Raw genomic sequence first — 26,519 nt, forward strand, 5'->3', positions numbered from 1 at the left:
ACACAGCAATTAGTCTCTTAAAATTTCCTGTATCGCTGACTAGCAAGGTGTTTCCTGTTACATATCCTCTTCCTCCACTAATAGACTTATTTCCTGTACTGCCCCATCATAGGATATAGATGCTGTATGCTACCGAGTCATATTTCATAGCCGTTAATTTTAGCATTGCACTTTTCAGTTTTGGGGCAAGGAATGACATTGTGTGCATATTACTTTATCTAGGTCTATACCCCTACAAACTCACATACATTCCCTTTGACATTACATACGCAATACTTGTCTGCAGGGGTGGCCCTACCACGGGACAAAGTGCAACCCAACTGAACAATTTTCAAGATCTAAATTAGAAGATCTAAAACAAAGATACAAAAAACCAGAGTCAGAGCCAAAGCTAGAGTCAGTAAGACCCCCCCACTCTCCTAGGCCAGGGCAACGAACAGGTCTTCTAGGATTCACAGCCAAGATTGTTCTTGAATGGGAGCCATTCTGTATTCTAGGTTTACACCTGCTAAGCACATGGTGCTACTGGGAGTGGGTGGGATGAGAATGGATTATAAAATATTATAGAAATATCGGATGATTGCGCTCAGCATAGTTTAAAAATGGTTTTCAACCATCCCATTGCTGAAGTTTCAATTCCTTGGTCCAAAAAAGAAATAACTATCAAGGACAAAGTTATAGATCTGGTTATTGGTATCTAATTTTTTAAGGTCGTTTCTTATGTCAATTACAAATCCAGTAGTTTTGCATGTGTGTGTATATGTTTTAAAGCTGTTCATCTAGCCTTTTGCTGAAGTTAAAGAAACTCCCATGCCAGCATTTTGATGAAGAATAACTAAGTACATCATTAAGCTAATGAGATTCATATGTTCGTATACTAAAATCAAAATGAGCTTTCTAAATATATTGGAAAAAACGAAAGAAAAAAATGAATGAGCCGACGTCTTCAAAGAATGTTAAAAATGTAAGTGTTGATTATTCCTTGCACTTTTTTCTCATGTAAATCACCTGTAAGTAAAGCATCTGGCGGGAGAGAATGTCTTACTGCCTTTGAGCACATTCTCAAAGTAATGAAACTAAATTGATTTGAGTAAAATAACTACCAGAATCATTTCAAATTGCAGAAAGATTGTGACTCACAATAAAAGACTGTTTCTGTAAAGGAAATGGAACTGAATAGCTCCATTATAAAATCTACATAAAGCCAAGATTTCCGCTTTTTAAACACACACACCCCCCCCAACTGGATATTCTTGAAATTTGCTCTGCAAAGTTTAACCCAAAGTGCTTGAAATTCAGCTGGGTTTCTATGGTACATTTTTATCACTTTATCTGTCTTGGTTCTTCCCTGTCGATAACTCTGGGAGTTATAATTTTGTGTGAGAGATATCTCTGGCATAATTTCCAAGAGCATTGCAGCTTTAGGATTCTTGCAGAAGAGGCCATGTCAGATAAACTGGTATGAAATCAATTAAGGTTTTTAGTGTAGGCATGCACCAACATTGAAATCTGATGTGTACTGACCTAGGAGTACGTCCTATTGAATGCAGATGACTTTATTCTCCATTTTCATGCATAGAATTGATCTGCTGCTATCACTGATACAGTGGTACCTCAGTTTTCGAACAACTCGGAAGCCGAACGTTTTGGTTTTCGGATGCCAAAAACCCGGAAGTAAATGCTTCCATTTTCAAACGTGCCTTGGAAGTTGAATGGCTTCCACTAAGTTTTTTCCATTGCATTTTCTCCATTGCATTTTCAGACCGCCCTTTGCGCCTCAGTTTTTGAACATTTCGGCAGTCAAACGGTCTTCCGGAATGGATTGTGTTCAAAAACCAAGGTACCACTGTACCTACGTGGAGTGCAGGTATCAAATGCCTGCTGTCATTCACAAAAGGTATGTGGCTAGAAGTGCCCTTACTGGAGAATATAAATGCAGTAAATTAAGATCTGCTCTGTGCACACATTAAATTGAAAACCTTGCTTCTATTACATTTTAAATTGCAATCTAACTTGTAATAAAGTTCAAGTGTTGTGGCTCCTTGTGGAATGTGCTAATTACATGCAGCATGTTTATTAAACTTTTAAAATTAATGCTGCCTTTTCACGCTTTGCTACCTAGTAAAGGTCATGATGAAGGTCAACATGCAATGTGTTTCTTTCACGATTAATTCTCTGCCCGCTTTTCTTGGGCTTTTCATATGGTGCTTCTCTCCCTGCAACCCCACTGCAGTTCTAGGGATTCTTCCAACCTGGGCTATTTTATTATTCAGAAAATTCTTCCAACAAGCAACTATTTTATTATTCAGAAAATACCAAGTTGCAGCTCTTAAAAAACAACAGTCACCACCCACCATGCCGTTCATTGGTCCAAGGGCCAGATGGGAAGTCCTGATTGTGTGGGTCACATTTGGGCCCTGAGGCTCCTCACTCCTGCCATAGGTGTTCATTTTCTGTTGCTTTCTATCTTTATTTTTGATTTTTTTACACTGTTTTTAAAACAACTTGAGCTGTTTTATGGTTTTGTCTGTAGATTGTCTTGAGATATATGTGAAAAGCAAGCCATCAATCAATCAATCAATCAATCAATCAATCAATTACTTACAATGTAGGAGGCCACCTATGAGAACTTCATGAACAAATAGTCATTTGTAAGGGACTATCATTCCTTTCTTATAACCTACCACCTCCCTGCAAAATAGCAAAGAGCTGAAGAATGAATAGGCTGCGTTGCTGTAATTGGAATCTTCACAGTGGTGTTTTTAACAGAGCAATAAAACATGGGGCTGCTTTTTGTCTTCTCTGGTATCATTACAAAGAAAATGGAATGTGCTCTGCCTCTCACTTTTCCTCTGCCCTAGCTCCCAATTTCCATGTATGCTTGTGATGTGGACCTACAAGGAACTATCTGGCCAAATAGTAGGAATAAAATTGCAGGCAGCTGCAAAGGAGGCCTTGCCTCAAAAACTATTCTTTTGTGAGGGTCGTGCATCCCCTTTTACAGAAATCTGAGAACTGTGTTCAGGGCAGTGGTACCTGTTTCTGCATGCTTGGCTTTTAAGTAGGATCCAACCCAGGAAACATAAGAGTAACAGCCATGCTGCTTCCTTATGTGGTTAGGCGTAAATGTCAGCACCAGGGGATGAATTTCCATATAGGTTGCTGGTGAAGTGCGTTCCAGCCCAAAAGTTATTCTCAGTTTGGAGGGGGACCAAGTGGAGTGGGGTGAGATTTTTGCAACTGTATTTCACTTAAAATATGCCTCCTTATTCTTTCTGCAGCAATAGGTGGCTTGAAAATGAACCCATTTCCTTTACTTAACCCAAGTGATGCCATTTCTGTAAAGGGTTTACTTTCAATATTATGCCGCTGAGCTTCAGTCTAGTTGGAACAATCAACCTAGGAAGATAGGAAGCTGCCTTATGCTGAATCAGAACATTGGTCCATCTAGCTCAATACTGTCTACACCAGAGCTTTCCAAACTGTGTGCCACGACAGTGTGTAGCTCTGTCATGCAAACATTCCCCACGCTCCTTCTGGGGCTGGAAAGGACTTAGTTTAACCTCCAGGTTGCTAGTAAAGCTGAATTGAAGCTGCATGGTGCTGGGCAAGGCCTCTTCTCAACGATGTGCTCACGTCATGCTTGTGATGTCACAGATGCCCTGTGCGCCTCTGGACCCCTCCAATCTTCAGTCCAAGATGGCGCCTCTGCCCATATTATTAAGTGTCTGTTCTACTGGATCAGAATGATGCATTATATAGCCTGCCTGCACCAGCCAGCTTGACTCAGGATTCTATAATTTCCTGCATTCTCCTAGCACTGGGTCACTATTGAATATACCACAATTAAAAATAAAAGATAAAGCAATGCAAACAACCAACCTCTGGTGGGCTCTCCAGAAACTAGCGCCATACCTTCTGTGGCCGAACTTTCTGCTCTTCTGCCTTCCCTTGCACTGGTCTTTAAAGACCAGCCTTTCTGCACTTTATTACTCCCTGTGATGACAAGGTTCCTCTCAAGCTAGCTGCAGACATTGGATTAATGCATAGTGCATGTACTCCTCAGTCTGGCAGAAGTTAAAAGAAAGAAGATTAGAGGATGTTTCTTAAAATGTGCAAAGTGTTTTTCCTACACCACATCCAGCTGCCACACATACACATCTGGGATGAGAAGCAGGATTGGTTTGGGAGGGTTCCTGTGATTTTAACAGCAACATGACAAGTTTTTTTAAAAAAAGTCAATTGGAGCTTAATGCGAAGATACAATGATTGGGAAAGACTTTCCTAGTAAATTAATGCTAGACATCAATGTACTAAAGGCAGCAGAGAATGACTGAATATCATAGTGCTGTGTTGTAGTTTCTTAACTAGCCTCACATGGAGCAGAATGTAGAAATGGGTTGTTCTTTCTTTCTTTCTTTCTTTCTTTCTTTCTTTCTTTCTTTCTTTCTTTCTTTCTGTTGTGTACTGAAGTTCTCACCCTGGGCCAGCAGGGGGATACTGTAGATAGTTTTCACTCAGGTCCACATATGCAAATAAGGGATTGAAAGTGACGTTCAGTGATTGGATAGTTACAGAAAGTGGTTACTGTTGCGTTCTAGTGGAGCTCTATATAAGCAGGCTGGCTGAACCCTTTAGCTCAGTTCTGTTCTGGCCTGTGAATAAACAAGAGCTGTTTGAAGAATTGCTGTGTCGTCTGATATGTTCACCCACAACGTAACACTTTCTTTTTAAAGAACATGGTCAAACCCCTACCATTACCATCACTCAGGCAGCAGATCCTGGGACGGGAGGCAGTGCTGAGGTGTTGGGAGGACAGAACAGTGTGTGCTGTTCTTGACCTAAGCTAGCTTTCTGCTTTGAGATGCAGAAGAGGATGGTGCTTTGTTGTCAAGTTTGAAATGAGATTCAATTGCTATTCCAGCTGGCATCTGTGTATGGAATTGAGAGGGGAGTGTCATCTTTAATCGAGTTAAGCTGTCTCAGACTGGGCTTCTTGAATTTCATTGCCATTGGTCCCCACTCTTTTATTTTTGTCATCTGACAATGACATTTTGTGCATCTGGTAAAGTGGAATCTTCTTCACCAAAGCCAACTTGTTTTCTCCTGCTCCGGAGGGTAGGACCCGAACCAATGGCTTCAAGTTGCAAGAAAGGAGATTTTGACTAAACGTGCAGACAAAATCCTCTGCCACTGAGCTAGGGTCTGCCTACCTTTCAACATACAGCAGATTTTCAGGGTTTGCTTAGTTTTTCTCCAGAGTAGAAAATTTCATCTCCCTGCCATCTGTGAAGGCCTAAAAAGAAAGGTAGCTTATCGCTCAGGCTTTGTATCTGACTTCGCTTGACCTAATTTACAGATCCTGGTTCCTCTGAGAGAGGGAATATGATTACAAAGAGGTGAGCGGAAATTCCAAGCCAGGGCTGCTGGAAAAATCAAACTGTAACTAACATCTGACCATTTGTATCAGTGTCAGGTTTAAGCTGCCTGTTCCCTAATGAGCAGCCTCTTCTCAACTGACATTTGACATGTGCACCCCATCCAGGCGAGCCATTTCCTTGGAAAGTTGGTTCACAGATGCTAAGTATTAGGCAAGCTACCTGCAGATGGGCCATGAAGCATCAGCAGATGAGATTAAGGAAGTGAAAGGGAGACTGCTGACCTCCTAAGAATCATTACCTCAGCAGGATCAGCACTCTTAAACTTCACAATAACCCCCTTTTCCTGACATCAAACAGATAATTTGACAAATGGAATTCCATACTTTGTTTCAACTGAAATCATTGCTTAGACATTTGCCCTGCAAAAAGGGGTGCTTATTTAACCAACCTGAGCTTCTAGTCAAGCCAAAGGAAATGGGCAAATCAGCCAGCAAACTCCAGTTTGTTTTTGTTCCATTTGCCCCTAAGGAACCAGGCTGGGCTACTCTACTGGAATCTGTCCCTATGAAGCAGTAGGAACCTAAACCTGAGACTTCTGCCAGAAAGGACAATGGAAAACCCAGGGCAACATTTCTAGTCACAAATTATTTCCAACAAAGGGGTTAAGAAATGTGTGTCTGGCATTTATAAACCACCAGCTAATTTTTATTTATTTGTTTAAAATACATAATGCTGATGTACAATAAATCATTAAAACATCATAAAATTAAAAAGTCATAAAGTACAGAAGAAATGGCCAGCACTGAACCAAATTAATTTACCAGTAAACAACAGCAATAAAACTGCTAGCACATTTCCGAAGCTAAGGAAGGTCCTGTATGGTTTCAAAACAGATGGGGGGGGGGACCATGTGTTGACATTCTTGCATTGCAGGGGGTTGGACGAAATAACCCTCGGGGTCACCCCCCCCAACTCAACAATTCTATGGTTCTAATCTTCACTATTACGGATGTAAATGTGGTAGATGCTTTAGGTAGCTCTGTGAGATGATTTAGGACTGTTTTTCACACAAAGCACATTTGCCACTAAGTACATGGTCTACAGGGAGCCAATCACAGTTCTCCATGGAAGGCACCCATTTGAAACAAGTTTTTTTGTTGCCATCACACATTATGTTTTAGATGTAGGCTCAATGGCTCACACGGTAATGTGTGGAAAGGACATCACCTGTGTTAAACTGCACTGAGGTGTCAGTGAGGAACTGCAAGGAGTCAGGGTTTTTTTGTAACTAGCAAACACTACAGTGGTACCTCGGGTTAAGAACTTAATTCGTTCTGGAGGTCCGTTCTTAACCTGAAACTGTTCTTAACCTGAAGCACCACTTTAGCTAATGGGGCCTCCCACTGCTGCTGTGCTGCCGACACGCGATTTCTGTTCTCATCCTGAAGCAAAGTTCTTAACCCTGGGTATTACTTCCAGGTTAGCGGAGTCTGTAACCTGAAGCATATGTAATGCGAGGTACCACTGTATTTTATTTTTTTAAACTATGCTATATTTTAATAATCATAGAATTGTAGAGTTGGATGGGACCACTAGCTGACAGTGTAATCTGTCAATTGTGATTTCTCACTGTTTCTCATTTTCCCCCAATCTTAAATGCAGCTCACATTTCTGTATCAGTTCACATTTTAAAAAAATGTTCACACCAGCATTTATTGTATACATATTTTGTATGCAATTCTGCCTAATATGCACATTTTTGCAAAGCAGTTTTCCCAATTGAATGCATTTTTGTATACTATTTGAACAAATATATGCATTTTATGCATGCATTTTTTGTAATAAAATTTTGGGGAACTGCATTGCAAATTTCAGAGAAATGTGAATTTTAATGGATGATGGTGTTTCATTCCACATCTTGTTTCGGAAACTGCAAACTAGGTAGTTTCACTTTTAAATGTTAGTTGAAACGAATTGCTCCTGCATCCTTATCTGCCATGTGCACAGCTGTCTTCAGAAATAAAATACCACCCAAGGTAGCATCTTGCAAAACAATGCTTTCAGGGACATAAATATTGATTATGCCATTCTATTTACCTCCAGCTCTTTTAGCACACTGTTGATTGGGCTCACATATATTACCATATGACAAATCTGATGTTTCTATATACATCATGTTAAATTACTTCTCATTCTCATTACAGATTGCTAATATTGCTACTGGATATTGCAGGGTATCAAATATTGATGGCAAACATCTTCTGTATATCCAACATCAAAATCTAAAAGGATTAGCAGGTGTGTGTGTGTGCATATGGACTCAGCTATACAGCTGCAAATTAAACGTTTTAAATGTGTTGTAAAGTGAAGTATACAAATGTGACACTAGATGGCGATTGTGAGCTATGGCATATTAAATATATTTTTCAAAACCTTTTTATTTTTATTTTTAAAAAACATTTTCACAACGTTTTTAATATGTTTGTAGATTCCACCCCAGACTCAGGTGTGCTAAACATCAGCTGTATTAACTATTTCCAGCTGTTAGGTGTAGAGGATCCTCACTTCCTGAACTGGAGACCGCATCCATTTCTTAAAACAGTTTGGATTAATGGGACATTACATGGAGTAGTTTTGCTTATGCGACAGGAACCACATGTCTCTCCTGCCTGCTATTGATGAATGTTGTGCCCTTACTGCAGTAGATGGGCAAGAGGGCAGGCAGTGATGGCGGGACACCCCCCCCCCCACGCTGCAGAAGAACACAACAAGAAAAGGGGAATTAGGTGCCATTGTTGTTGCATCAATCCCACCCCCACCCCAAAGGCGTTACAACATCAGATTCAATCACCATTTAGTTGGGTGGTGGTACCAGAAAAATGTAGCGGAGGGTGGCAGAGGTCAAACTATATTTCAGGAAGTGGCGGATCAAGGTTGGTTCTGAAAGAGAAATAATGATATGTTTCACATTAGCCCTTCCATCTAGATGGGGGATAGCTCAGCTGGTAGAGCAGGAACCTCTTAACCTCAGGGTCATGAGCTTGAGCTCCATGTTGGGCAAAAGATTCCCTCATTGCAGGGGGTTGGACTGGATGACCCTCATGGTCCCAACTCTACAGGTCTATGATCCTAAACATACTTTCTCTGAAGGGCATCCTGGTGACTTTATCGAGTTTACTTTCAAATAAGCATAGAACTGCAGATGTATTTTAATTTGGCATTACGGCTGAGTTACTGTTTGTGTCTGGAAAGTACCTTTCCTTCAAATAACCACAGGGGTCAAGAAATCTGAGTGGTTGACTGCCCCCCTTTCACCTCACCTATTTGTTAAAATGCAATTCATTGCAGGGCTGAGGTTTTTGCTATTACAAATTGCTGACAGTTTATTTTGTCCCCCCCCCCCCATTGTGCAGTCTGTAACATGCTAGAACAAATGTTTTCAATCTTGCCGTTCTGCCCCCATCAGACATGATAGCATTGTGTGCTTTCTTTCCTTTCCTTTCTCTTTGTGCTGTTTTTTTCTGTATTATGTGCACAGACAGTTGCAACACTTAACATTTAATGCTGCACCATAAAACTACTGATTAGCAGGAGATAAATACTGCACTCTCATTTGACCTTTGGTTGTGTTGCTTTCTAAACAGAATGCACCTCAAATGCCTCAACTTACAAAAATTGATCCCCCCTCCCAAAAAAAATCAAACTGCTTTTAATCCTTTACACCCAGGAAAATTCCATCTGATAGCAATCATTTCCTTCAGATTAGAGTTTTACAGTGGCCTTGTACAATTAAGGAGGGGGGGCACCATGGCAAAAGAAATGTTGATCAGAGGAACAAGAGTGAAATTTGTATGACAATGTAACATTTTATAGTTGTTTTTTTTTAAAAATAGCCTTGACAGCATGGGAAAGAGGATATAATATTACTGAAATGTGGAAACTCTTACATCTCTGGTCTTTCATAATTGCATGCACATTTTGCTTATGAGCTCAGCAATGGCTGGGGCCCGTTTATCAAATGACAACATACTGGAGGGCTAAGGTCATCAGAAATGCTGTCAAGAAAAGGTAATAATGGGAGCTACTGGGCATTTTTCAAAATCTGGTGAGATGTGCCGCTTATTCAGAGTGATTGATAGCTGGATTGTTTGAGTGGGTGTTGTGCAGTTTGCTCTTTGTAGCGACTGCGTCATTCTGAGTCAGACCATTAGTCCATTGAGCTCAGTATTGCCTACACTAACTGCCAGCAGCTGTCCAAGATTTCAGACTAGCATCTCTCTTAGCCCTATCTGGAGATTCCAGAATCTGAGCTTGGACCATCTGCATGCCAGGAGGATGGTCTTCTGCTGAGCTGTGAACTTCCCCCTAAGGGAATTTTGTTACCAACATTATTTCTCTCAAGTAACTCTCGCAGTTCCATCACAGGCTCCTCTCCTCTCTTGGTGAGCCCATGGGGCAAAGGTAGTAGTAAGTGTGTATCATTGCAATTGTCCTGAAATCCTTCCTTATGTGAATGCAGAGCCTAATGCTTGGCTGTTGGGCATCACCTGTAAAGCCCTCTAGGTGACAAATTATGTGTCACTCTATTTGGCTTCCTTCCCACATTTCCCTTCATCTCGGAGCTCTGATGCCAGAGGATTCACATTCACAAACTATTCAAGCTCTGCTTAAAACCACTGCCTTATTTAATAAAGCGGTGATTACCAACAGACGAAGCACAGGAGACAGCCTCTTTTGGGTAAAGTCAGCTGAAGATGGGTATTGGCTTACAAGCTGTCTTTTTTCCAAGAGTGAGAAGAACATGGCTTTCAAATATATTTCCTTAACAGGACACAGCTCTGCTCCACTTTGTGTCATTTGCTTAAGCCTTGTTGTTGTTTAGTCATTTAGTCATGTCCGACTCTTCGTGACCCCATGGACCAGAGCATGCCAGGCTCTGTCTTCCACTGCCTCCCGCAGTTTGGTCAAACTCATGCTGGTAGCTTAGGCCTTACTTTGCATGAATGCCTGGCTAGCTGTAGTGTAACTTGTAACTGAAAAACAACAACAGGGCCATAGGGTTGGAGAGGCCATGTAGCCCAACTCCCTGCTCAGTGCAGAAAACCCAGATGCAGAGCATCTACAAGAGACAACTGTCCAAGTTCTTCCTGAAAACCCCTTGAGGCAACTGGTTGCAAATGCTCCTATGGTCAAGACGGCTAATGTTCAACCAAAATCCACCCTCTTGTAATTTAACCCCATTCAATCTAATCCTGCTGTCTGGAGCACCAGATAAGAAGTCTTTGTCATCTTCCAGATAACAGTCCTTCAGGAATTTGAAGAGTGCTGTTTTCATTTCCTCCCTGAGTCTTTTCTTTCTCCAGGCTAAAGACACCTGGTTCCTTCTACCTTTCCTAATAGAACATGCTTTCCACACTGCTGGCCAGCTCTGTTGTCTGTTCCAATTTCTATGTCAGGAGTGGAGAATCTCCCCAACTCCCCCTGTCAAGGGCTGTCTTTACTTGGAGTTACTCTGTTATGTTTTGCAGACAGATTGCCCACACCTGATTTTGTTTTGTTTTTTTGAAAATTTATTTATTTGGTTTTTCAAATTAAAATTTCACAGAGATATATCAAACATAAATAATAAAAACAAGATTCCAATGAAACTCCTGGACTTCCATCCTCCCATTTGTGGGTCCTATTATTAATCGTTTCCTCACGCATCTTTTATGATAATCCAAATCCTTTACCTCTTCCATTATGTCCAGAATTCAACCTTAAACTACAAGTGATATTCCAATCCTACGAATGATTTTAACTGTTTTCAATGGTATTTAAGATAAGTTATAAATTTTCCCCATTCCTTATTTAAATTTTGGTCTTCCTGATTTCTGACTCTTCCGGTCATTTTCACCATTTCACCATAGTCCATTAACTTCATCTGCCATTCTTCTCTGGTAGGAACTTTACCTTCTTACCATCTCTGGGCCAGTAACATCTGTGCAGCCGTGGTCGCATACATAAATAGTATTTTCTGCTCGTTTGGGACTTCAGTACCTAGCCCACACCTGGTTTGTATCCTCCTGAAAATGTGCACACAGCACTCCAAACACTGACTAGAGGAGCATCAAACATCACCTGAAGTACAATGTCCAGTTCTGCATATTCATCCTCATTTACTATTGCCTCCACTCCCACCTCCCTTTCACCATGCTGAATTTTAGATTGTAAGTTCCCAGGGGCAGGGGCCCGTTCTCTTGCTTTGTGTAAAGTCTTATGGACATTGATTGAGCTCTATAATATGCAGTCATACAACAGTTATGACCAAGTGGAATTTCTATAAACAGGCTCTCAAGCAAACAGCCACACAAATGTGACAAATTCTCCTGCATCGCTAATAGAGCTTCCCTGTCAATTGTATTACCGGTACTTTCCTTTCTTTCCTTTTCAATTGTCTTTTCAATAGTTGGGGTGCAGGGCAGGTTAATGATGATGATGGTGATTTTAAAAATCAAAATTAAATCAAATTGACCCAGGCACTTTTGCATGGCATGGTTAGCCTCCTAGTGTGGTGTAGTGGTTAGTGCGTCAGACTAGGACCTGGGAGACCAGGTTTCCTGTCCCCACTCAGCCATAAAACTCACTGGGTGAACTCTGGGCCACTTTCAGCCTAGCCTTCCTCGGAAGGTTGCTGGGACGATAAAACAGGGAGGAAGAGACCCACGGCAGTCACCTTGAGCTCTTTGGAGGATAGAAACCAAATAATAAACAAATAACTTGGGCTCCTTTAAGAAAACAACTAGGATGTTCAGCACAGCCGGCTCTCTTAGTACTGCAAAGCACAACAGTGTTATTGTTCCAGTGTGTGCGTCCCATCTCTGCATTCGGCTGCTGAAAGGAATGAGCCTTTCTGGTCTGTTCCTTGCGAGGAAGATGCTGTAGCCTCTCTTGGGAGGAGATGCAGGCTGAGAGCGGAAAGAGCGACAGACCTGACCCACCTCTTTCCCTTTCATGCCAGAGTGAAACAGTTCCAGATCCGCGCTCCCCCCCCCCCGCACTTTGCTTTCACTTTCCCCACTTTTCTGACCCCCCCCCCGCCGAACAATCAATGCGGGGGCGTGGGTGGAATCGGTCTGCTGGGGAAATTGACAGGGGGTTCATATATATAAGTCCTGTGTACGTCTCGGTCCCCATAAAGCTTATCCAGCGAAACAGAATAGGAGCGAGGCGTTATCCCCTGATAACTCAACCAATACAGCAAGGCTGGCTTTTCGTGGAAAGGTGATGGGGCGGAGGAGGGCGGGGTGTGTGTGGAGAGATCAAGGGGTCTCCGAAGGCTTTGGCATCAGGGTGTAATTACCGATGATTGATGGGCCACTGCCTCCGGGTTTCAGGTTAAATAAACAATTCGTGCAGTTGGTCAACTTCCCTGTAACTTTTTTCTTTCTTTTTTTTTTTTTTGGTGTTAAAAGTCCCTCCTCCTCCTCCCCTCCTCCTCCTCCTCCTGGTTTCCAAAAAATCCCCCTTTTACAAGGCAGTGGAGGTGGCGGCAACAGCACACGCCGATTGCGCCTGCATTGGGGGGTAAGTCTTTTTTCGTGCAGCAGCTAAGCGACCAAAGGGGTGGGCGTGGGGAGAGACCAGTTTGTGTAATTGACGAGAGAGGGGGCGGCCAGGGTGGTGGGAGCCCCTGATGAGGGACAGATGGACCTTCAGCAGATCCGCGCAGGCTTTAGAGCAAAGATCAATTCCAGACCCAAAGTTATGTCTCCTGATCGCCCTGCTGTTCGCCATTCCTCCTCTCCGCCTCCTATCCAAGGCTGGAAACACACTCCCTGGCACTGTGTCTCAGAGCTCCTTTACTCGGCTTCTCCCTGTAAAGTTACTGGCTTTATTTTTTTTTTCCAACCCAGGTGTAACGAACAGAATTGGAACACCAAAAATCCTCATTGTGGCGCCTCGGGTGCGAAACTGGGCTCTCCTTTGTAACCCTTTAAAGAGGTGCCTAACATAGCACGCTCTGAATTCTCCCAAGCCAAGGCTTTGAGCCTCATAACTTGTAGCACCGTTAAAGCGATTGGCCCTCCCTGAAGTGATGGAAACCCCATTGGCACGTATAAAGTCTGCTGCAGAGCGGCAGAATGTATGAAATTACACGAGCCAGGAAAAGATTGTTTCAGGGTTCTAAACCGGGGGAGGGGAGGATGTGCAACAATATTCCCTGACGTTATTTAGGAAATACATGGACAAGAAAAGGGCGGGGAGAAAGAAGGAAACAAAACAAAACAAAACAAAACAAAACAAGAGCACTTCAAAATGTTTCTGAGCTGTTGCTTTGCTGCAAACAATTCCCTGGGTGGAGACAGATTGGTGGATACGGTATTTGTAAATCGAGCGATGCTTCAGAGCTGGGGGCAGGGCAGGGTTGGGGGGGAAATAAAGCTCCCTTCTTTGTTTCTAGCCTGATTAGAGGTTAGGGTGGAAAACTAAAGGGGGAAGGGGACTCACCCCTGAACCTGGGGAAAATGGCATGGCGACCAGTCAGCTGCAGGGTTCCTCATCCTGTAATGTATACTGTGTGCTATCCATGTCACTGGTGAGTGGTCTCCAACACAGAAGTGACCCAGAGACCCTGGAGATGACCTCTCTTTTCTTTACTTACTTACTTACTTACTTACTTTATATTCTGCTTTTCCTGCAAGGAGCTCAAGGTCAGGTGTGTTGAGATATGAATCTATAATCTTTTCCTACTATTCTTCTGGGCAGAGCAGGGAAGACAAGGGCAAAAGGTATGCCTGAGAATCCCACTTTGTGATATAAGTGATAATGCCACTGGCCTACCTAACAGGGTTGTTGTAAGGATTACAAGATAATATTCAGGAAGCACCAGGTAATTCTATGTAGCAGTATTACACAGGAGCATGGACCACTGTGAAGACAAAAAGATGATATTTTCTACCTTCCTCTAGCTTTGTTACTCTTCCAAGAAGCTTTTTGTCTCTCCCTCGCTGTCATAAAAAGTATTCTTTTAACCGGAACGTCTTCTGGCGGGCATATCAGGGAAATCTGAGGAGAGAAAGCAAAGGATACCAGTTTGATCTCAGTTGTTGACTTTCTGGCCAATTCTTACATTTTGGCTTTTGATATAGAGCTGGCTCTGCCTCAAAATAGGGTGGTGGTGTGATAGTTCAAGTGTGTGTGTTTTGCTATACACAGGTAGAATGGGACATCAGTATAGGCAGTGGTTCTCCAAACCATGTGCAAGAGACTAGTGCCCAATTAACAGAAGGCCACTTCTTCTACCACCAATATAGCTTGCTACTTCTCAGAAGTCCTTCCTGAAATAATACATCACAAAAGACACCTTACCTAGCATTTGGGGCTGAGGAATTCACCTGGGGGAATCCAACAGATGCTGAGAAAGCCCTGGGTTGGGATGAGTCACCCCTTAGGCATTAGGTTCTAAATGTGCACCGTGGAGACAGGGTAGAAGCTGACAACAAACACAGAGACATGAAAGGCAGTCATTGAAAAAGACAAACATGGTGTACCGTAAGTAGCACTCGTAATGCATACACAAACACACATAATATTTAAAGAGAGGTACTATATGGTCTATTTAAAAGTTACAGTAGCCCCAAAGCCAAGATGAGTGAATATGAGAACCATAAAAAAAGACAACAGATCATGGTGAGCAAGGGAAAATAACAGAAATACAGCTATATACAAAGTTTGTGTGTGTATCAAGAGTTGGTTACACTGAAAACTAGCATTGTGCAGTACTGTATGTCACAAATCATTGACAATGTCCTCCTTGCTGAAAGCCTGTATTGGACCCACATTCCTGACCTTTACACTGCCTTTGATATAGTTAACTACTCTCTCCTACTTGATTCCTTTTGGGTGTCTGTGACTCTGTCCTTATCTGGTTCTCCTCCTACCTGTCTAATCATTCTTTCAATGTCTCCACAGGTGGAAACTCTTTCTCTGCTTTCCCTCTCTGTTATTCTCTTCTCTCTCTGCACGCTGTCCCTGGATGACCTCATCAGATCCCAGAAACCCCTAAAACACTGATGACAACCAACCCTCTCCCCCTCTGAACCACCCTCCTCACCCCACATATTGAAGTGCCTCTCTGATCTTATTGCTGGAATACTCAATATGTCAAAGATCAAATGTCTGGTCTTTCATCTCAAGCCGCCTTCTTCATGTATTCTTGGCTTTTTCTTTGACAATGTTGCCTTTCACCCTTAATATATCCTTTCCTTGTTGTTCTTCTGGCCCATGCTCTAGTTATCTCTCACCTAGACCTCTACAGTATTTTCCTTTCTAGTCCTCTGCAGGGTCAGCCTCATCTCCTCATACAGGCAAAAATAAAACCCCTTTCTTATCACTCTTATCATGTGATGCCCCTACACTGGCTTCTCATCTACTCTAAGACTAATGTGATTCCCTTCACGGCACTCCATGGCTTCACCCCCTAATCTCCCTGCACATCCCAGCCGGTGATCTTCATTCCTCTGGTTAATGATGTTAGGTGTGCAAACATGATCATTCTGTGTCGTAGTGTTTCTGTCCCACCTCTGCTGTGAACATGGTACCCACCCACCCATATATATAGATCCCACATCGATTTAGGGGTATAAAAACGAATGAGCAAACTCAAAACCATTTCATGAGAGTGGACTTCTTTGAACTGTATCAGATACTCCAAAGTTAAGATTTTGCTGAGAAATCTATGAAGCTTTCCAACCACTGCAAATTGGGCTGGCCTGGAACACAATGGAGCTAGTAATTGCTGGTCCAGAGTTCCCCCAGGTATCTTTAATTTATTTTATTATAACCAAGTGTAATAAAAACCACTGCAATTCTCCTGGTGTGGTTCTTTTGTCTTTAGCTGGTGCTAATTTTAGTTCCTGTGAACCAGAAATGTACTTTGTGCTCCTTCCTCTCCTAGGCTTTTCTTATGTCTGGTGAATGTGCAACAAACCGAGCATCAATATGTAGACATGGATCCTGAGAACATATGCAGAATGAAGGGGGGAAAGGTTGCAGCTCAGTAGTAGAACACATGCTTTGTATGTAAAAGGCCCCAGGTTCATTCTGCGACATCCAGGTAGGGCTGGTATTGCCCCCCTCTGAAACCCTGAAGAGCCCTTACCAGTCAGGGTTGACAAAACTGAATGATACAGATAAATGCCAGTTCCTATGAAGAACTTCCCCTTCATTGTGAAGGGGTTCCCCGTTGCTTCACATTACTATGGCTCCCTGCGTAGTATCTAGCAGAAGCATTGCAAGGATTCTAGGAAGCCACAGGAGTGGAGAGAATTGCAGTAGTTGCATTTATTGATAAGCAACAGAACAGCAACTCAACATAGCAGCCAGAATTTGCTACACAGGAAAGACTAAGGCTCCAGCTGGTGGCACTGGGTAAAAGCCATAGTCATGGCTGGAGGTTGTATGCCTTGCCTGCTCCTCCAAGGATTGGGGTATCCCATTAAAGGGATCCAGGAGGAGGTGTTTCTCTCTGGATGTCTAGGTGGTGGTTAGGGCCATAGCACTCCTCAAGACAATCTCTGTGGGGTTGCACCTATTTGATGTATGTTATGTTGTTGTTTAGTTGTTTAGTCGTGTCCGACTCTTTGTGACCCCATGGACCAGAACACGCCAGGCACTCCTGTCTTCCACTGCCTCCTGCAGTTTGGTCAAACTCATGTTAGTAGTTTCAAGAAACACTGTCCAACCATCTCGTCCTCTCTTGTCCCCTTCTCCTTGTGCCCTCCATCTTTCCCAACATCAGGGTCTTTCCCAGGGAGTCCTTCTCTTTTCATGATGTGACCAAAGTATTGGAGCCTCAGCTTCAGGATCTGTCCCTTCCAGTGAGCAATGAATGTTATAGACTCCCTCAATATGTGTTCAATGACACTTGAGAAAACCGAGCTTCAAGTGGGTTGGTTGATAATGGTTGTACCCAATGCTTAAGCCCAAGCCACTCCCATTTATAATCAATAAAGTTGTGGCCTAATTTGAACCAAATGAATGTCTGTAAGTGTGGCTATTCTATTCTAAGTGCAGAAGGATGTACATGGCGCCTGGACATGCAATTGGTTCCCATTTGGCTATAGAGGGAACCACAACCAGAGAGGGGGGAGGAGTTTCTGAATCTAAAGCACACACTCTACTAAGCTTTGGCTCTTTGCCGATTTAAAAGAAACAGAAGGAAAAATAATATTTTTGTTATTTTAACGCTAAAAAGAAATTATAGTGTGTGTTTGTGTGTGTGTGTGTGTGTAAGAGAGAGAGAGCAATGAAGAATGAAATGTGACCAGGAATCAAGAGCATATTTATCTTTAAAAATTCATCTCATTTGAAGATGGAGATAACTGAAGCATCCCTAATGAAAGAAAGGCAGGCTATAAATATGCTTAATTAATTAACACTAGGCTATGGGCATATGTGTAGCTCCACTAATATCTTATCAGTATTGTAAACTACATTTCCCCAGCTAGGATCACGGTACAAAGAACATTGTTAGTGAACATCATTTTAGAGTTTCTGTGCTACCAGATGACTTGTGACACATCCGGAAGTTGGCTCTAAGAGGATCTGTGCTCAGAATGAGAAAAGGCCAAGCGCTCTGCTATGAATGCAGGAACCTTTTGAGGGGTCCATATGAGTTTTTAATAAATAAACTGTTGCCAGATACCTAATGTAAAATTGGTTCAAAATATTTTAATTTGATTTTCTTCCCTCTTTTCCCTGATACTGATAATCTTCTGAATTGCCTGCCTGCTCAGTTGCACAACACTAGATATTTGGCAGGGACGCGGGTGGCCTAGGACTTGCCGATCAGAAGGTCGGCGGTTCGAATCCCCGCGACGGGGTGAGCTCCCATTGCTCGGTCCCTGCTCCTGCCAACCTAGTAGTTCAAAAGCACATCAAAGTGCAAGTAGATAAATAGGTACCGCTCCGGCGGGAAGGTAAACGGCGTTTCCGTGCACTGCTCTGGTTCGCCAGAAGCGGCTTAGTCATGCTGGCCACATGACCCGGAAGCTGTACACCGGCTCCCTCAGCCAGTAAAGCAAGATGAGCACCGCAACCCCAGAGTCGGCCACGACTGGACCTAATGGTCAGGGGTCCCTTTACCTTTACCTAGATATTTGGCTAGACTATATTGTGAGTGCATTTATGTTTTTCAGGAGATGGTTGCTCAGTGAACTAATTTATACAAAAGTATAAAAATTTGAAAGAGGCGATGGCCCTTTTCTTGATCCATTAGCCTTGTGCTGAGGGTGCTGGGAGGAAGAAATGTTTTTCTGAATGTATATATCCCTTGGTTACCTGTGTTGCATGCAGCCTTTTGTGTTCTCTAACGTGAAGCTGTTCCAATTTACAGTAATCTCCTGTTTTAGAGGGCTTGAACATTTCCTTTTTTAAAAAAAAATAATCTACTTGCTAATGATTGCTGTTCCTGGATTGAATCCAGAAGCACAGCGAAAATATAAACAGCCCTGATTACATGCTGCTAGTGATGAAATGTGACTAGAAGAATTTAATTGATATTGGGAAGAATTGTTCAAAGAAACACCCTACTTCTGAACAAACTTTAATTTTTATGAATGAAAGTAGGTATCGGAAGCTGTGCGGGTCCCATTAGTGGCAAGTAGCAGAAGGACATGTACTGAACTGTAACCTTGAGATGGATGGTTGAATGAGTTCTAGACACCAACTGTATAGCCCAAAACTCCCAGCAGTAATACCAAGCAGAGAAAAAGAGCTGATATTTTCCTTTTGGCCGAGATGAGAATAATCTATCACGAGATGGGTGTCCCTGTAGTTTGATGACAAAGTGCACCAGTGCTGAGTTGCACAGGATTAAGTACTGTTGCTTTTGAGACATCTTGTACTGTGTGAGGCCCCAGGCAACTCTTTTGCTGATTACCTCCTGAACCTGTGGAGAACCTTTAACTCTTTCAGCCCTCTTTGATCACAATGGCCATAAAGTTTGAATGGTTATTACACCCACACAGAGGTCATTCAAATCTACCCAATTACTTTTGAAGCTTTGTTAAGCTTTAAGTTCGACCCAATGTACATAGGAACATAAATTAAAAATAATAATAATTGTATTTTTATCTCAGTTTTGCCCAGGTGCTCAGAATACTTCACATAAGTTGAAGCAAGATGCCTTTTGATGCAATCATAATATAGGTCAGGATCAGTGTTATTTTTTCTGGAAAAAAGGGTGCCAGAACTCACCATGAATGCCTCCTTTGTTCTCTTATAATATGTCATGAACTGGCAGGAGGAGGAGGAGGAAGAGGATCCCAGCAAGGGGTATAGCTGGGGAAGGTGATGTGGGTGTAGGAAGTACTCACAGGGTGACTGAGGATGTTGAGGGGGGTGGGGGTCAGTGCACAGGAACCAGAGCAGCAGGACCCATCACCAGAGCTAGAGGGGTCCCTGTCCCCATGAACACAGTGAGTTCTGAGGCGTAGAGAGGAGTCGGAGCAGCACTCTAGGAAGTTGATGCAGGCAAGGGCCCACAGCCCAGCTCCCTAGCTGGCCAGGTGGGGTTTGCTAGCTCTTGACAGAGGTTTGTGATTCCTCAGCTGGTGTAGCCTTGGGGCAGGTGAGGGTCCCATGCCTCATCGAGCCCAGATGCTGCAATCAGCATGCAGAGTATAAAAGGGCAGCAGAGCTGAGGGACTGTGGCTGCTCATCTGCCCATGTTTATGAGCCTCAACTCGGATGCTCCAGGATCTCTGCAGGACTGTGCTTTGGTTTGGACTTTGGACATGTGGACTGACCTTGGACTGGGGACTGGGGACTTGACATCTGGTGGGAGGGCGTTTCACAGGGCGGGCACCACTACCGAGAAGACCCTCTGTCTGGTTCCCTGTAACTTGGCTTCTCGCAGCAAGGGAACCGCCAGAAGGCCCTCGGTGCTGGACCTCAGTGTCCGGGCAGAACGATGGAGGTGGAGATGCTCTTTCAGGTATACTGGACCGAGGTCATTTAGGGCTTTAAAGGTCAGCACCAACACTTTGAATTGTGCTCGGAAACGTACTGGGAGCGAGTGTAGGTCTTTCAAGGCCGGTGTTATATGGTCTCGTCGGCCGCCCCCAGTCACCAGTCTAGCTGCTGCATTCTGGATTAGTTGTAGTTTCTGGGTCACCTTCAAAGGTAGCCCCACGTAGAGCGCATTGCAGTAGTCCAAGCAAGAGATAACCAGAGCATGCACCACTCTGGCGAGACAGTCCGCGGGCAGGTAGGGTCTCAGCCTGTGTACCAGATGGAGCTGATAAGCAGCTGCCCTGGACACAGAATTGACCTGCGCCTCCATGGGCAGCTGTGAGTCCAGAATGACTCCCAGGCTGCGCACCTGGTCCTTCAGGGGCACAGTTACCCCATTCAGGACCAGGGAGTCTCCCACACCCACCCGCCTCCTGTCCCCCCAAAACAGTACTTCTGTCTTGTCAGGATTCAGCCTCAATCTGTTAGCCGCCATCCATCCTCCAACCGCCTCCAGACATAATTCATACTCTTAGCAGGAGTGGGGAGCCTTAGGCCTGGCAACCAAATGTGTCTGGCTTTTGGAACGCTGCCCAGGTCATACCCCTCACTGGCCCTGCTGTGCACCATCCTCTAGTGACCTTACCTGCCTGCACTGTAACCTTGCTTGCCTGGATGGAAGATGGAGAGCAGTGTGTTTCTGGCCACACCTTTTGCTACACCCACAATTGGTAAGCGATCCCTGGAAGAAGGTTCATGCACGAAGGTCCCCGTTCCCTGTTCTTCATCATGTTCACCTTCCTCTTTTCTGGGAAGTGGGGAAAGCGGAGTAGCAAGAAGGAGGAGCAGTTCTCCCAGAATGACTGAGATCACAGCAAACTGCCTGTGAAACAGCTTCATACAAATGGCTTGCCATGTGAGGTTGCAATTTCCCCCCCAAGTGGTTACATTTTGTGTCATAAAGTATATAAATGAATCGGTGCTTGGTCATTCATGTTGCTTTCTGTAGCAGCCCCTCAAAGTTTATTTCTTTTTCAGGGACAGTCCCAGAGTTATAGAAGCCATTCCAGTTTCTGATTTGATCACAGAATGTCCCGCTTTTCCTTAGGATGTCTGTATTTTCATCAAAGAATTGTTGGAGGGTATGGAGTTATGCAACCCCTGAGTCAAGAATATAAGTAACGATATAACCTTTAGAAGACATCTGAAGATATCCCTATATAGGGATGTTTTTAAATGTTTAATGGGTGGCATATAAATAAAATTATTATTATTATATTGAATAGGAGTCTCTATTTTCATTAGAGAAATGTTGGAGGCGACACTACAGTGCTTTTGGTTCAGGTTTAGATGTCAGAGCAAGGTATCCATAGCTATCTACATGAAAGTTGCACTCATGTGTTTAGGATATCTGAGTATTTCTGTCTTGCCTTTTTCTCATTCACTCTCATAAGTAACAACATTGACTTCATAAACCATAGTTTATTTAACAAAGCCAGGTTTATTAATAAACCATAGTTTATTAAGAATGAGCAAGGGGCCCTGTGTGTTTCTCCCTCACTCCTCCTCTTTGGCGCTTCTATAACCATCATCATCATCATTGTATTTGATAGCTCAGCCAATAGAGCATGAGACTCTTAATCTCAGGGTCATGGTTTTGAGCCCCAAGTTGGACAAAAAGATTCCTGCATTGCAGAGGGTTGGAACTGATGACCCTCACAGGCACTTCCTACTCTACATTTCTATGATCCTATACCCTGCCTTTCCCCCCAGAATCAGGAACTCAAGCTTACAAAAACCATGGTTAGTTTAACTGAGGGGTGGCTTAGTCTTTTTATCCATGGGTGCATTAATCTTTGGCCAACTCTCCTAGGACCACATACACCAGCAAAAGTGGGTAGAGACACCTATCATACTCTCTCCTCTCATCAGCCAATCTGCTCATCAAATGATCAGTTTGAAAATCAGGAAGAGGGCAATTTTCAACCCCATCAGGCCACTGCACTCTACTGATCCTAGCACTATTTCACTCCCCCTTTTTTTTGCTGCTTGTTCCAAATTCATTGTGATCTTGTGTCCAGATCAGGTCTCTGAACTGTGGGATAGTCACCCAGAATTTAAACCACCATTTCCTAGAAAACTGTGGCTTATAGCCTATTGATGGATTCTCTCCATACATATTTAGTGTTTATTAAATATCTATCCTGGCCTTCTCCCCAAGGAGCTCAGAGATCCTTAAGATCAGAAATAAACTATTCTAGTAGGGTATTTCTTAATTGCCCGAATAAGCTTGGTGGCGTATTTGCCTAATTCACTGGCGGGTGTTGATATGCATATAAGTATACCTGACAAATGAGGCAATGTGACTTGTGTGATGGCCTGTTGCTTATAACAAAATGTAATCTGTGTATTTCTACATGAAAACCAAATGATCAAAGCCTACAGGTATTTTTTGAAGAGGTTGTGAAGAGTCTGGAAGCACTTTGCACTCATTTGTGTAAGGCACACCTCAAATGCCAGGCTGAGTTTACAGGGCTGGCAATAAACTGAGCCATTTCCTTATATCCTAAGTGCATTCAATATGGATCTATGTGAAACATAATAAATACGGAACATCTACTATGTTGTTGCAACACAGGAAAGAAATGTCTTTAAAGAATGGCAATAAATACTCTGCATTTGAAGGTGTGCAGCTAAGAAATAAAAAAAATATGACTGGATGTGTTTTAAAAAGATGAAATGCTCTGATACTTTAAGAATCTTGTCTATTTGCAGAGGCATGACAAATGACTATGCTTCAGAATATTTAGAATATTGATACAAGCTTTACTTTTGCTCTGCTCTCAGATGTAATGCCGCCCATTCCAGATTACTTGTGTAACTTCCTTTGAAATCTGCAGGGATTTCTTTTCTCCTTATTTTTGCATGTGGAAGGGATTTTATATTTGATACCAAATAGGCTTTTCTGCCTTTAATGTTCTTTATCTGCTCTTTACTTTGTATGTTTTTGGTTTAATGTAAGTATCAGAAAATACAGAACAGGCTTCCTGCCTATGATGATCAATCCAACGTTATCAGCAGAATTGATGTGCTAATGTTTTCTGGCAAGATAGGAATGTGTTCTTATTGAATCTCAAAAGTATTGCTGCTTTCTCCTTCCATTCAAAACCCATAACAGTGTTCTCAGCATACCAAACAACCTCAGAGTTGCTTGGCAAAGTCAAGCAGGTAGAGGCATTTGTTTGCTCTCCTTGCCAGGTTTAGCGATGCAGTTCAAGCCATGGTTTCCACCATACTAAGATTTAATTTGGGAAAATGATGAATGGAGACTACTGAAAAATATTTAAAATATTTTAGGTGCGTCCAAATGATGTGCAGCTTTTGCTCGCTCCACCAACGGATGCGAGGGCCAGAAATGGAACCCCCACGCAAAATGGTCCCCACCTATACCTTGGATGTAGAGAACACACTTGAGGGTTCTCTGTAAGTGACTTCTGTTCCCCATGTGCCTCTTTCTCAGTCTAAGCTACATCACATTGCTGTTGTGAGGATTAAATGGAGATGGGAGAGAACAATGGATGCCTCCTTGAGCTCCTTGGTGGAAAAATTGAATATAAATATGAGGGCTACTCTGTGAATGCATCCCATTGCGTGTGTGGACCCAGTTGCCTCTTCTGTCAACGTGAATGTGGATTATTGTGTGCTTTTATATGAGTGAGACATGGGAAACTGGCCTATACTGAGGTAGACTATTGGTCTATGTACCTCAGTATGGCTCACACTCTGAAGGGATATGGGTGGTGCTGTGGTCTAAACCACTGAGCCTCTTGGGCTTGCCGATCTGAAGGCTGGTGGTTCAAATCCCCATGACGGAGTGAGCTCCCATTCCTCTGTCCCAGCTCCTGCCAACCTAGCAGTTTGAAAGCACGCCAGTTCAAGTAAATAAATAGGTACTGCTGTGGCAGGAAGATAAATTGCATTTTCGTGCACTCTGGTTTCCGTCATGGGTTCTGTTGTGCCAGAAGTGGTTTTGTCATTCTGGCCACATGACCTGGAAAGCTGTCTATGGACAAACGCTGGATCCCTTGGCCTGAAAGCGAGATGAGTGCTGCAACCCCATAGTCTCCTTTGACTGGACGTAACCAACCAGATGTCCTTTACCTGTTACCAACACTCAGAATCATAGAACTATAGAGTTGGAAGTTGGAAGGGACCTCAAACCCAACCCCCTGACTGGCATCCTTCTGCCTTGGGAGACAATGGAGGAGTGCACCTTCAGGGGTGAAGTCAAACTTTTGGAAGGTTACAGCGCCTGCTGTGGCAGTAGAGGCCAATATGGGACAGACATGTTTTATTGCAACTGGGGCTGATGAAAGCATCCAGTTTCATTATTATAGATGCACCATGATGTTTCTTCTCTCTGCACTCCTCTCACTTGTCATTTCTCCTCTGGTCACTGATATATACCCTGACTGACTGTCTCCAGGCACTGTGGGTCATCTGCAAGGGATTCCCACACAGTGGGATTAATGTTGTCAGCCTTCATGCCACATATGCAGACACCTTTATAATGCAGAGTTGGTCCACCAGCAAGCCTGGTGCCTGAAGCCAGCTCCCCATAGAGCATGTCCTTGGGGATCCTGCCATCTTCCATTCTGTGGACATGACCAAGCCAGTGTAAACATTGCTGAGACAAGAGTTTGAACATGCTGGGAATGTGGGCATGGGAGAGCACATCTTTGTTTGAGACCCCTCAAACAGCAATCTCAACAGCAGCTCTTTCACGATTCTTTATTTCCCCAAGAATCTTTCTCAGCTCCATCTGCAGATACTGGGGATTAAAAGCGTGTTCTCCACTTTTGTGCTGTCCCCAGTGTAAAATCAGAGGCATTCAGGGAACATAAAATGGACAAGCATCACGGATGGCCACTGAAATCAGTTCATTTGCTGTGGTCAAAGGGGGGTTATGCTGCTTCCTCATCACTGAATGAGTGACAAGTGCGTGTGAGAGAGTCAGAGAGAGAAAACTGTCTTTTGTACATATTAAAACTTCTATGGAAGCAACTGCAGCATGCATGTGCCCACTGTAGAATGTCTGATATCAGCTTGGTAAATAAAAAATGCAACTTTATTAAAATTAATAAATGCAAACTTTTCTGTAGCAGTTTTTCAAAGTTCACATTCTTTAATTTTTATTATTAAAGATTTCTTGGTTTAGAAAAGTATGTGCTATGTTTCTTTTTTCAAGTTACATTTTCTACAGATCAGTTTCATTTGTTGAGACATTAGTGTTACATTAGGAAGAAAGGGGGAAAGAGGTGGAGGGGGGCATGGTGAGTGGGGGTGGGGTCGGATGGCAATGTTTCTATTTTACTTAGTGTATGTGTGGGGTTTTGTGTCAGCATCGCTTGTGCGGGTTCTCCTTACTATTTGCTTGTGTTGCTTTGGTGGTGAGAGAGGTTGAGGTTGGCCTAGGGTGTGGTTGTTTGTTTGTTGTTGGCTGTGGTGAACTTTGTTTTTATGTGTGAGTGGGGTAGGTGGGTGTTTTTGTATCAGGTTAGCTGTATTGATTCATATGCTGTTGGTGGATTCTTGGCGGTGTCTTGTTGGGCTGTGTATGTGATAAAGGGGAGCCATACCGGGGTGAAGGCGTCTTCTTCTATTTGTCCTCATGTTAGTTTCAGTTTATTGGTTAATTTTACTAGTAAGGCTGTTTCCCATACTATTTGGTACCATTGGTCCATGCTTTCTCCTGACAGGTCTCTCCAGTGTCTGGTTATGATGTTTCTGGCTGCTGAGAGTAGGTGGGTTATGAGTTCTTTGTGGTGTGAGTGGGCATGCATAGTCTGCTCCCCGAAAACAACATTATACATTAATTATCTAGATTCATTTTATATTATGTATATTTTCTCATAAGCAGATTGCTATTATAGCTTTCATTGGTTATCAAGGATTTTGAATGGAAAGAGCAACCACAGTTAGCAAAACCTGCTTTTCTTCTGGCTGTTGAAAATTATATGAGAGCAGAGAGACATCTCTCATTGCTGGCAACAGAGATGGAAAATCAAATTTTAAAGGTTTAGTTTGAGCATTTAGTGGTTTTTCCTATTCTTTACCATTTCCCCTTTAAAACAAAGGATG

At 43.1% G+C, this 26,519-nt stretch overlaps 1 protein-coding gene across 3 annotated transcripts in view; it reads left to right on the forward strand.

Moving 5' to 3' along the window:
• The first annotated feature begins 12,908 nt into the window (after window positions 1-12,908).
• Window positions 12,909-26,519, forward strand: part of FBLN2 (fibulin 2) — a 136,131-nt gene continuing 122,520 nt past the window's right edge. Inside the window, exon 1 of one of the 3 annotated variants that reach the window (XM_080996722.1) lies at window positions 12,909-12,951. The gene's annotated coding sequence lies outside the window, so the exon portion shown is untranslated. The remainder of the gene's footprint in view (window positions 12,952-26,519) is intronic. The other 2 variants (XM_080996723.1, XM_080996719.1) reach the window with 2 other exon arrangements.

The sequence above is a fragment of the Podarcis pityusensis genome (assembly GCF_964106645.2).
Source record: "Podarcis pityusensis genome assembly, chromosome: 2".
In the NCBI taxonomy this organism is placed as follows: Eukaryota; Metazoa; Chordata; class Lepidosauria; order Squamata; family Lacertidae; genus Podarcis; species Podarcis pityusensis.